The sequence below is a fragment of the Apostichopus japonicus genome, chromosome 7, assembly GCF_037975245.1.
Source record: "Apostichopus japonicus isolate 1M-3 chromosome 7, ASM3797524v1, whole genome shotgun sequence".
Classification (NCBI taxonomy): Eukaryota; Metazoa; Echinodermata; class Holothuroidea; order Aspidochirotida; family Stichopodidae; genus Apostichopus; species Apostichopus japonicus.
Genome location: NC_092567.1, coordinates 12,380,849 through 12,393,245, shown reverse-complemented (window position 1 = coordinate 12,393,245; position 12,397 = coordinate 12,380,849). Strand labels below are relative to the sequence as shown.

At 39.0% G+C, this 12,397-nt stretch overlaps 1 protein-coding gene and 1 long non-coding RNA gene across 12 annotated transcripts in view; one reads left to right on the top strand and one right to left on the bottom strand.

Moving 5' to 3' along the window:
* The window catches only part of LOC139970056 (uncharacterized), a 107,302-nt gene that overhangs the window by 49,640 nt on the left and 45,265 nt on the right, over positions 1–12,397 (bottom strand). The gene's annotated exons all lie outside the window — the stretch shown is intronic.
* Positions 1,384–8,084, top strand: LOC139970124 (uncharacterized). Its single transcript, XR_011794029.1, has 3 exons — positions 1,384–1,444; positions 5,646–5,720; positions 7,139–8,084. It is a non-coding gene; the product is annotated as an uncharacterized lncRNA (long non-coding RNA).

Genomic DNA, 12,397 nt, shown 5'->3' with positions numbered 1-12,397 from the left:
GATTACGCCCTAGTAAGGACATGAAAACGATCGGATTCTTGCTGGATTAATCCAGTACTTGGTATGTTTGTAATGACCTTGCTACAGTATGACACAATAGCTACCTCAACACCCTCTGGTACATTTTACCATTTGCCAAACTGAAATAAAAATTGCCTTCTAGACTCATATGAATAAAGTCTTCTAGAACTCCTGACACTCCGAGAATGGTAAAACTGGAAGACAACTTGTTGGTTTATATGAAAGTAGCTTGGGTTACCTACAAATATGTCTTCTGTGTAGGTATTTATTTTCTTCAGATTAAAATAAAAAAAACTTGAAATACCATTTTAGATATTCCATAATGCTGTAGAAACATTAAAGAAGTCAACTCAGTCTGTATCGCTGAGCTTTGTGTTAGAAGTATTTGTAATGAACACTCCATCAAACAAAACAAAACACCTTGATTAATTTAGGTAGGTCACACATATGTCACACAACTATGGATATAATCTTGAAATTTAATGTATTTTGTTTGTTATGATGTTTATTTACTGTATTACAGTAGATATTACTGTTTTAAGCATTTTTAACTAACAACTGTTGGCCCCATCCATCCCCCATCCCCCTCACACCAGGACTTCACAGAACAAACTGATATGAAATAACAGTAATGCACCTAGAACACAAATCCATAGACTGTACAAGATGAGTTCAAGGTCTCATAATGCTTCCCACAGTGAATATACAGCTCAACTTATACCAAAATAATTGAAATATAAACAAACATAAATTTTAAATTGATACAAGCATGGAATCTTCAATACAAACTTTAAGCAATACCACTAGCAATCCACAGTCTGGTTTATACTCAATTGAGAAACAAGAGTTATAATGATGCAGCCTTTAAATAGACTGAAGTCTGAAGAAAACATGATGAAGGATTGAAAATAACATAATAAACATGATGAAAGATTCTGGTCACATAATTAGGGAACCAATTGTTCACTATACTGTATATAGGTTGATGAATATGTTGGATTTCTGAAATGATGACAATGTACTATAATTAATTGAGTTAAAGTACATATTTACCTATCGGCAGACTTTGATATACTCTTTACAATGTTATCTTAAATATAACTAAGTATAAAAATTATTTCAATACAGTATATCATATGAGAAGACATCCCATATCTATTATGAATTTTACTTTGTAATTTATTTTGCAATTTCAGTAGCATACCATGTTAATAAAAGCTGTGTTAATTATATGTGACAACGTTACATGATAGAATTCTGCTGCTTGCAGACTTAGTGATGACAATTTAAATGAATGATAACATTATAATTGATATAAACCAAATGCGTTTTGTTTTTCTCTACATCAGGTAAACTTCATTATTCAGTCCTGAGATCAGCCTTTTAGGGATTTGCCATATGTGGTTTACAGCTCTTGAAAGAAGTATGTACAGTTTATATGAGCAGGGTAATGATTGCATGGTCCACCACTTGGTTCTTACCCCATCAACCCACCCTCCCCCTCTATTTGAATGCAAGTGCTTAAGTGGATATTTTTACTCCATAATTTATCAGATGATCCCTCAAGAAACAAGAGCCCAAGGGCACTGTGGTTCCTTGCTTGGGGTATATGACAATACACATAATATTATAAAGCAAGATTGGGCTCAAATAGTCCCAAGTAATTGTGGTCCTACATGTTCCCATAAAGTAACCAACACTATAGCCAACACTTTTGTGATCACAAAATGTGATCGGATTTTGGATCAAAAGGCACTTTTGAGATCTAAATATGGCGTCGAAAATGTAAGAAATATAAGAGACCTACAAGCGTGTCAACAGATATGATAACATTGGTGACCTCAGATGACATGACCTTTAAGTTTCAAAATGTTCCAAAATTAACTTTGAACTTGTATACATAACTTCACACACAAAGGTCACCCGAAGGTCAACCAATTGACATTTTTGATCGGTGAGACCTAAATAGAGCATGACTGTAAAAATTCAAACATTTTTCTTTGCCCATTTCCCCCCCCCCCAAAATACTACTTTTTTAACATTAGCTGACCTTTGGTGACGTTGGACCACATGACCGTTAAGTTTGAAAATATTCCCCTATACCATTTGCAACTTGTCCAAAAATATAAACCTTGTCACACCTTGGCACTGGGAGTTATTGCATTAAATGTGTGAAAATTAACTTTGACCTCATATAACTTGGCACACGAAGGTCACATGGGGGTCAACCCATTGACATTTATGATCAGAAGGTACCTTTAACATCTGAAAATAGCATCGAAACTGTAAAAATCCACAAAACACGAAAAGGTCACCAGAGGTCAAATTGAGGTCAAGGGTCACCCAGATGCGGGTCGACAATTGGATTACATTGAAGCAACTCCCAACCCTAACAGACAATTTGTTCTCAAGTTATCGCAAAAATACTAGTTTTTTATCATTAATTGACCTTTGGTGACCTCGGATCACATGACCATTAAGTTTGAAAATATTCCCCTATACCATTTGCAACTTGTCTCAAAATATCTACTGTGTAACACCTCGGCACTGGGAGTTATTACACTAAATGTCTGAAAATTAACTTTGACCTCATATAACTTCACACACGAAGGTCAGACGGGGGTCAACCCATTAACATTTATGATCAGAAGGTACCTTTAACATCTGAAAATAGCATCGAAACTGTAAAAATCCACAAAACACGAAAAGGTCACCAGAGGTCAAATTGAGGTCACCCAGATGCGGGTCGACAATTGGATTACATTGAAGCAACTCCCAACCCTAACGGACAATTTGTTCTCAAGTTATCGCAAAAATACTAGTTTTTTATCATTAATTGACCTTTGGTGACCTTGTATCACATGACCGTTAAGTTTGAAAATATTCCCCTATACCATTTGCAACTACTCCAAAAATATCAACCTTGTCACAACTTAGAACTGGGAGTTATTGCATTAAATGTGTGAAAATTAACTTTGACCTCATATAACTTCGCACACGAAGGTCAGACGGGGGTCAACCCATTAACATTTATGATCAGAAGGTACCTTTAACATCTGAAAATAGCATCGAAACTGTAAAAATCCACAAAACACGAAAAGGTCACCAGAGGTCAAATTGAGGTCAAGGGTCACCCAGATGCGGGTCGACAATTGGATTACATTGAAGCAACTCCCAACACTTACGGACAATTTGTTCTCAAGTTATCGCAAAAATACTAGTTTTTTATCATTAATTGACCTTTGGTGACCTCGGATCACATGACCCTTAAGTTTGAAAATATTCCCCTATACCATTTGCAACTTGTCTCAAAATATCAACTGTGTAACACCTTGGCACTGGGAGTTATTACACTAAATGTCTGAAAATTAACTTTGACCTCATATAACTTAACATAAAAAGGTCACCTTGGGTCAACTTATTGACATTTTTGATTGATGAGACCTAAATTAGAGCATCAAACTATACAAATTCAAACATTTTATCTTTGCCCATTTTCTGCCCCCAAACTACTAGTTTTTTAACATTAATTGACCTTTGGTGACCTCGGATCACATGACCGTTAAGTTTGAAAATATTTCCCTATACCATTTGCAACTTGTCCAAAAATATCAACCATGTCACACCTTGGAACTGGGAGTTGTTGCATTAAATGTCTGAAAATTAACTTTGACCTCGTATAACTTTGCACACGAAGGTCACACGGGTGTCAACCAATTGACATTTTTGATCGGAAGGTACCTTTGATATCCAAATCTAGCATCAAAACCAAACATTTCCTTTTTTGCTCGTTTCCTCCCAAAATAAGCACATTTTTTCTAATGTGACCTTTGACCTTTTGACCTTGGTTTCAGATATAGTTTAATCTCCTGATTCCAAAAAACAAAACGACAAGTCTGTACAACCATCCTAACTCGGACCGAAAAACTTTGACCCCATATAACTTCGCACATAAAGGTCACACGGGGTCAACCTATTGACATTTATGATCAGAAGGTACCTTTGACATCTGAAAATAGCATCAAAACTGTAAAAATCCCAAAAAACACGTAAAGGTCACCAGAGGTCAAATTGAGGTCAAGGGTCACCCAGATGCGGGTCGACAATTGGATAACATTGAAGCAACTCCCAACCCTAACGGACATTTCGTTCTCAAGTTATCGCAAAAATACTAGTTTTTTATCATTAATTGACCTTTGGTGACCTCGGATCACATGACCGTTAAGTTTGAAAATGCTCCCCTAACCAGTTCACAACTTGTCCCAAAATATCAATCTTGTCACACATTGGCACTGGGAGTTATTGCAGTTTTAATATTTTCGGTTTTTGGACCATAACTGACCTTTGGTGACCTTTGTGGGCACCAGAAACAATAGGGCACACCTTCTCCATATGGCGGATCTATAGTCCAAGTTTGGCCTCAATCCAACATTCCCTTATTGAGATAGAGCGTACCCAAGCAAGTGTCACAGACACACACACACACACACATACATACATACACACACACACACGCCAACCTGACTGCATAGGTTCCTTTTGCTAAAGCAAGGAACCAAAAAGTCCCCACTAGAAAGTCCCTCATCCAGCCCCCCCTACCCCTCCCCACGCCATCAATTCCAGTCACTGCAAACAAGACATAACGTATGAACAATCTAAGTTAGAATACTTAAATGTTGTGTCTTAGACTGAGGGATTCTGCGAGACCTCTTTTGCTCAGTGTTTATTTGATTGTAGCATCATTTCTACAAATTGTACCGTAAATGTAAGTTTCAAAGAGGAGGAAATTCTAATACGTTTTCTATTTTATAGCCAAAGTACATCTCTATTCTTTCAAACCTAATACTAATGAATGTTTTCTATTTTCACCATCACCAGGTTGAATGATTCAGCATGTTATGTCATCTAAAATCCTTCATGCATTTTGTATGATATTTATGTTCTTAAAGTTATTCTGTAATTCAGTAATTCTTTATTGTGTTTGGGGAAGGTAAGGGAGGGGGGGGGGGTGGGGCATCAGGTTGATGTCTATTGACAAAGGTTGAAATTAAGTTACTGGAACAGTTGTGAAAGCAAATATAACAACAGTTATGTATTAGAACAGCCTCTGCTTGACACTGGTTTACTGATTGTTTGACAAAAGCATTCCAGACCAGTAATTAGGCCTACTGTAACTTTGCTTGACCTCAAAGTCAAACAAATTAGAGATTCGGTGTTCAAACACAAACAAAGAAACCAATCATGTTAAAAGTATCAAACTATAAAGTGTGCTGATCAATAAGCCTAATCCAAAGGATTACAAACATGTTACCAAATTTAACTACTTGTTTTGTTGATGGGTAAACTTTCAAAAACTGTTCAACTTGAAAATAACAAAAAGGGCCTTTCAATGAAATGAATGAATTTGCAAAGTCTATTGAGTTGTTTAAGGGACACACTATGTCATTTTAGCACTAGCTTATATATCTGTGAGCAATGGAATAACTGTTGAGCAAATATTAAAAAGGCAAACTCAATAACAAAGGTTTTCATTGTTTGCATTAAAACATATCTAGTTCAGATATTGTCAATATAGAATTAGTGACAACTGATTCTTATTTTCTTTGTTTTTATCTTCTTATTAGGAAAAGGTTGATTAATCAGTCTTGAGATGATCTTTGGGGGTTACATGAAGAGGTTCTTGCACAGAATGGTTTACAGTAAGTGTGTAATTAGTGTATAGCAGGACTGGTATGCGGGGTAATATTTATAATTAGATTTGATTCTGGGTAGAAAGTGACTTTGTTACTGCCTACTGTAATCCTGGTGGAACAGTAATTGTTTTGAATCTTGCTTGATCAGCAAACTCCCTAAGGGCCTAGGGAAGAAGATAATGGCTTCAGTCTAACATACATACACTATATATTAGGCAAAACATGTCATACATTGTATTGCTTACCATTGTGTAAAAGTACACAAAGAGGTGTATGTGTTTAGTATACTGGGTCCATTTTTTGTTTTGTGTAGCCATCATAAATTAAGGAACAAAATATTCAGATGACTTGATCCCTTCTAATTTATCAGTTTGCCATAGTGTTGGGTGGCAGGTAAGGGTAGTAATCAGTCTTAACAGTGCAGCCAGACTCCTCTGTATTGTCAGCCTAATTTCCACAAATAATAGGCAGTAACATGTATGACAGGCTCATAAACAATCAATTTAGTTCACAAGTGCATGTCCCCTAACAATTAAATAGAGTCACTGCACACAAAGTGAGACCCATACATACACTAAGTTAGAAACAAACCCACACTAAGTTAGAACCATGTAGAATGACTAACAGGAACCATAAAAATCTCTGTTTCCATCCTAACTTTTCCTACCCTTCCCCTCTCAGTACATCTAAAACCCAATAAAATTGATGTCAAATTTAAATCTGAAGATAATCTAGGTTTTATGTAATTTGTCAATGAGCTATATATACTAAGGGATTACAAATGGAAGTCTTTACTGGGTTTACTGTAATGTGTGGATATGTTGTTGTCAGTCAGTAATACAAAACATGCATGAACCTTCTGGACCCTATGCATGTCCTCAGAGTAAAAATCAAAGTAATTCAGAATTCCATTCTTAGCCATTGGTCAACCGTGTTGAAGGATTCTCTTAATGTGTTCTGTGTAAGATGTACATTATTTGCACTTCAGTTACAATACTGGCCATTTAAGAGATAATTCCAGGAAACTCAAGCACATGTGCTTTCTACATTTATTTTCTGTTGCAATACTATGGAAGATAGCTCACAAATCTGGTAGAAAATTTCCAGCAATTGTCAAAAGATGTCTTTTATCAGGGGGGGGGGGCGGGGGGGGGGCTACACATTTCTTGGAAGGTAACATGGAGTTGATTAGTCACCACTACAAGTGTTGTAATTGCTTACATCAGATGCAAAACATATTCCTAAAAACAATATATTTGCTGCCCTGAGATACACCCTATACTACTCATATATACTTATTAATAAGACACAAGGGAAGACGTTGATGTATGTTACAAAAATGATCACAGACCTGATGAATTTTCACCTGATAAATCTAGTGAATGGAAAGTTGAATTATTGTGTATTTTCTCTTTAACCTCCAGGTGATACTGTTCTGAACATTTCTTCTGCACATTTCCTCCAAGAAAGTGAAAGAAAAAGTCAAGCTGGAACACATTACTGATGACATAACTACCTTTGTGGATGTGAGTCTTCACATGATAATTTCTCAACAGTCAGTTTGTGAAATGGTAATGGGCTGTGTTGGGTTCCTTTGATGAAATCTACAGGCTATATGTAGGTGAAGACAGCTTGCCTAATTAGCTCTATAAATAACATCAAATGACATTTTTAAGATTCCACTTGTTTAATTGTGTAGAGCTAACAAACTTGACTAAACACAACTACTATATTGTAGTATGCAGTGGTGGATTGAAGATTTCTCTAAAGTGGAGACAGCTACTGATAATAATAATAATACTAATAATACGCAGTTCTTATAAAGCGCAAATACACACTTAAGTCTCAATGCGCTGATTATTAACCCCTGGTCATTGGTAACTTGTCACACCCACACACCAAAGTGTGCACAATTCAATCAATCTCTCCTGGGGCACCACAGTGCACCACAACCATGTGTCCCCCGGGGGACTTCCCATAGGGTGCAGCCACAAACCGGCGCACGCAACTATATTTACAAGTTACCTCGCAGGTCCCCATGTATACACCTGGGTGAAGAGAGGCAATGGAGATAAAGCGCCTTGCCCTAGTACACAACGCAATGATCTGGCCAGGGCTCGAACCTGTAATCCTTAGATCACAAGTCCACTGCCTTAACCACTTGACCACAATGCCCTCCGATAGTTACCTAAATTGATAGTTACCTAAATTAACAGTTCATCAGAAAACTTCAACTTCTGTAGAAAATAAAGATTGCCCACATGCCAGGCAAGCTAATAGAGCGGGAGCCCAGAGGGGAGGGGCATTTTGGGGGTCTACTGGCAGGGGTACACCACTGATATAAATTACTAGAAATGCCCAGCCCTTAGATATAGAGTCTTGCCAATCATTTTTCCAGTATTTTTCAATTGGTTACCTCATGAGTTGACCTAGGTCAATGAGGGGATGGGCATTTTGGGTGTCTAATGGCAGGGGTACCCCACCAATATAAATGACTGGAAATGCCCAGCCCTTACATATAGAGTCCTGCCAATCATTTTTCCAGTAGTTTCAATTGGTTACCTCATGAGCTGACCTAGGTCAATGAGGGGATGGGCATTTTGGGGGTCTACTGGCAGGGGTACCCCACCAATAAAAATGACTGGAAATGCCCATCCCTTACATATAGAGTCCTGCCAATTATTTTCCAGTAGTTTTCAACTGGTTACTTTATGAACTGACCTAGGTCAATGAGGGGAGGGGCATTTTGGGGGTCTACTGGCAGGGGTACCCCACCAATATAAATTACTGGAAATGCCCATCCCTTACATATAGAGTCCTGCCAATCATTTTCCAGTAGTTTCAATTGGTTACCTCATGAGCTGACCTAGGTCAATGAGGGGATGGGCATTTTGGGGGTCTACTGGCAGGGGTACCCCACCAATATAAATGACTGGAAATGCCCATCCCTTACATATAGGGTCCTGCCAATCATTTTCCAGTAGTTTTTAATTGGTTACCTCATGAGCTGACCTAGGTCAATGAGGGGATGGGCATTTTGGGGGTCTACTGGCAGGGGTACCCCACCAATAAAAATGACTGGAAATGCCCAGCCCTTACATATAGAGTCCTGCCAATCATTTTCCAGTAGTTTTCAACTGGTTACTTCATGAACTGACCTAGGTCAATGAGGGGAGGGGCATTTTGGGGGTCTACTGGCAGGGGTACCCCACCAATATAAATTACTGGAAATGCCCACCCCTTACATATAGAGTCCTGCCAATCATTTTCCAGTAGTTTCAATTGGTTACCTCATGAGCTGACCTAAGTCAATGAGGGGATGGGCATTTTGGGGGTCTACTGGCATGGGTACCCCACCAATATAAATGACTGGAAATGCCCATCCCTTACATATAGGGTGCTGCCAATCATTTTCCAGTAGTTTTTAATTGGTTACCTCATGAGCTGACCTAGGTCAATGAGGGGATGGGCATTTTGGGGGTCTACTGGCAGGGGTACCCCACCAATATAAATGACTGGAAATGCCCAGCCCTTACATATAGGGTCCTGCCAATCATTTTCCAGTAGTTTTCAATTGGTTACCTCATGAGCTGACCTAGGTCAATGAGGGGATGGGCATTTTGGAGGTCTACTGGCATGGGTACCCCACCAATATAAACTACTGGAAATGCCCATCCCTTACATATAGAGTCCTGCCAATCATTTTCCAGTAGGTTTCAAGTGGTTACCTCATGAGCTGACCTAGGTCAATGAGGGGATGGGCATTTTAGGGGTCTACTGGCAGGGGTACCCCACCAATAAAAATGACTGGAAATGCCCATCCCTTACATATAGAGTCCTGCCAATCATTTTCCAGTAGTTTTCAATTGGTTACCTCATGAGCTGACCTAGGTCAATGAGGGGAGGGGCATTTTGGGGGTCTACTGGCAGGGGTACCCCACCAATAACAATTACTGGCAATGCCCATCCCTTGTATCTGAAGTCCTAACCATCATTTTCCAGTAGGTTTCAAGTGGTTACCTCATGAGCTGACCTAGGTCAGCCGTGAGGGGTCAATTATTGATGACTGGCAGGGGTACCCCACCACCAATAATTACTGGCGATGGCCATTTGTTGCTCTTGGGGCCATACCTGACACATTGTACTTACTTTGTTGTGGTTACCATGAAAGCTGATCTAGGTTAGCTTTGAGGTGACTTTAAAATTGCTCTCCCAGCCACACCCACCACACCCGGTTTGCCAGTCGTCTGGTTTCATATACAGGAATGCACTGTGAACGTTGTGATGTACAAGGCAATTGGTTACCTTCCCAGCTAACCAAACCCTCTGGGCTCCCGGTCTATAAGTTTTTGTAGTGTGTACCTTGATCTGATCAGGGATGTGTTTGAAATTGAGAAACTATGAAGTATCAAGTCTTTGAAGTTATATGTGCATTGCCACCTGTGGGTTACTCCCAAGATCATATGGCATGCTGTAACATATCAACCCAAACTTATTTTCAGCATATTGAGTTACCATGCAGGTACATAGACAGTTTGTTGGGTACTGAGGACTAAACTGATGAATGCTGAAATCCATATTTCTAAAATGAAATACTCTTGTTGAGATCAATCAGTTACATAGAACTGTGTTATACATATAGTTTGTTCATATGTGAGAAACATTGTGTAGGGTAGCCAGCAATTTCACAGTCATCGTATACCCATATCTGTAAATTTGCTACCAATATTAATACATAAATAAGGAGATGTTGCCATAAGTCTATCTAAGGATTCTAATTGCTGTCCACAAACTTAAAATAAGCTGTGGTCAGTCAACAATATTGTTTTGCCATGTTTTAACATTAATTTATGTTATGTTTTCAGTGTCGAGAGAGAGGAGTAGCAGAACCTGTTCAGTTGCTGTCCAATCCACAATATTACTCTCGTAAAACGTGCCTTGAATATTATTGTAACTGATGCTTGCCATACACCAGACCGGCATCTTTTTACAACTTAGGAGATGCCTTGTGCATTGAATCTTAGCTCTTGATTTCCGTTAACCCTAGATATATATTATTATCATATTCTATACATCTCTTTATTCTGTTCTATGTTCTATTCTGGTCACATTTTACATTCATATTTCTTGATTACTATATATGGTTATATTTATTATTCTGTCAATACTGCTGTTATACAATGTTGGTCTTCGTAATAAATAGAAAGAATGGCGGTTGTGTTATAAACAATACATCCTCAAGCTGCTGAGTGATAAATATATTAACATACTTTTATATGGTGTATAAGGCCAGAGACTGTATACTTCGCTTCTGTCCATGATGTAGGCCCAACCATTCATAATTCATGTTCGCCTCTATGTGGACCGAACATTAGCTTCAAAGGTAATGTTACACCTAATTAATTAGAATGTAATGAATTCCAATGATGGTTAGTTAAGGCTAATGATGTAATAAAACCCTCTCATGTTTATGTATATGGTTGAGGATTATTCATGAGATGCTGATTATTGTGTTTACTGTTGAACTTTAATTCCTCTTTTCTTGTTTATTATTCCCAGAAAGTTTTCCGTTGTTCATTTATACTTGTATAATTATACTTTACGTATAATATAATAAATTGTTAGAGGAGTGGAGAAAGAGAGGGGAGATGGAGAGGGTGGGGATGGAAAGGGTGGGATGGAGGGGTTTGATGGAGATGGAGGGGTTTGATGGAGATGTAGGGGATTGTACGGGTTTGAGGGAGGGGTTGGGGAGTTGGAGAGGGTGGGGGATGGAGGGGCGTGAGGGAGATGAAGCGGGTTGGGGAGTTGGAGAGGGTGGGGATGGAGGGGTTGGAGAGGGTGGGGGATGGGGGGGTGTGAGGGAGATGGAAGGGGTTGGGGAGATGGAGGGGTTTGAGAGATATGGAGGGGTTGGGGAGATAGAGGGGGTTGAGGAGATGGAAAGGGTTTGGGAGATGGAGGGGACGATGGTTATAAACGGTATTTTTTCTATCTTTCCTAACAGGGTCAGTGCATTGCTCTTTACACGCAGTAGTTTAGTATTCAGGGCCGTAGCCTGCGCATGGGTAGCTGCCCCCTGAGATTTACACTTTCTAAATGAAAGTAAGCCTTCGATAAATGTTCATATCATTTCTTCTGATTTAATTAGTCTGTAGTGTGCAAACTCTGAGATTCTAGACACGTATTGTAGGAGTGGCGGTCAAATAACATAAGGTTTACTTTAAATGCTCATCACGTATATGCACGATCTCTGATGCGACTACTGTTTCTGGTGGTTTTTCAGAGGGGGGGGGGGCGGGCTGGTGGCAGAGGGGGATTATAATAACAATAAAGGTAGAGAGCTCCAAAAATTTAACCTGCATGAACAGTGTAGCAGCCTTACGTGAAACTACGGTTCATAAATATACTTATTACGTATGTTTCACTGTTATCCCCTATATTAGTGCCACAATGTTTTACTAAGAATACACGGTCCACTCACTCAGTTCATCCCCCCCTCCCCTACCCGCAGTAGGTCCTTAGATAGTGTCATGATGGTCCCTTTTTGGAAATGACCAACCCACTCAAATTTCTTGAAAAAGCGCCTGGTATACCGTACTGTATATCCGCACATCAAAGCATCGCTATGTAACATTTGGACGATACATTTTTTTCTCGATGTTCCTTAACTGCTGCTAGGA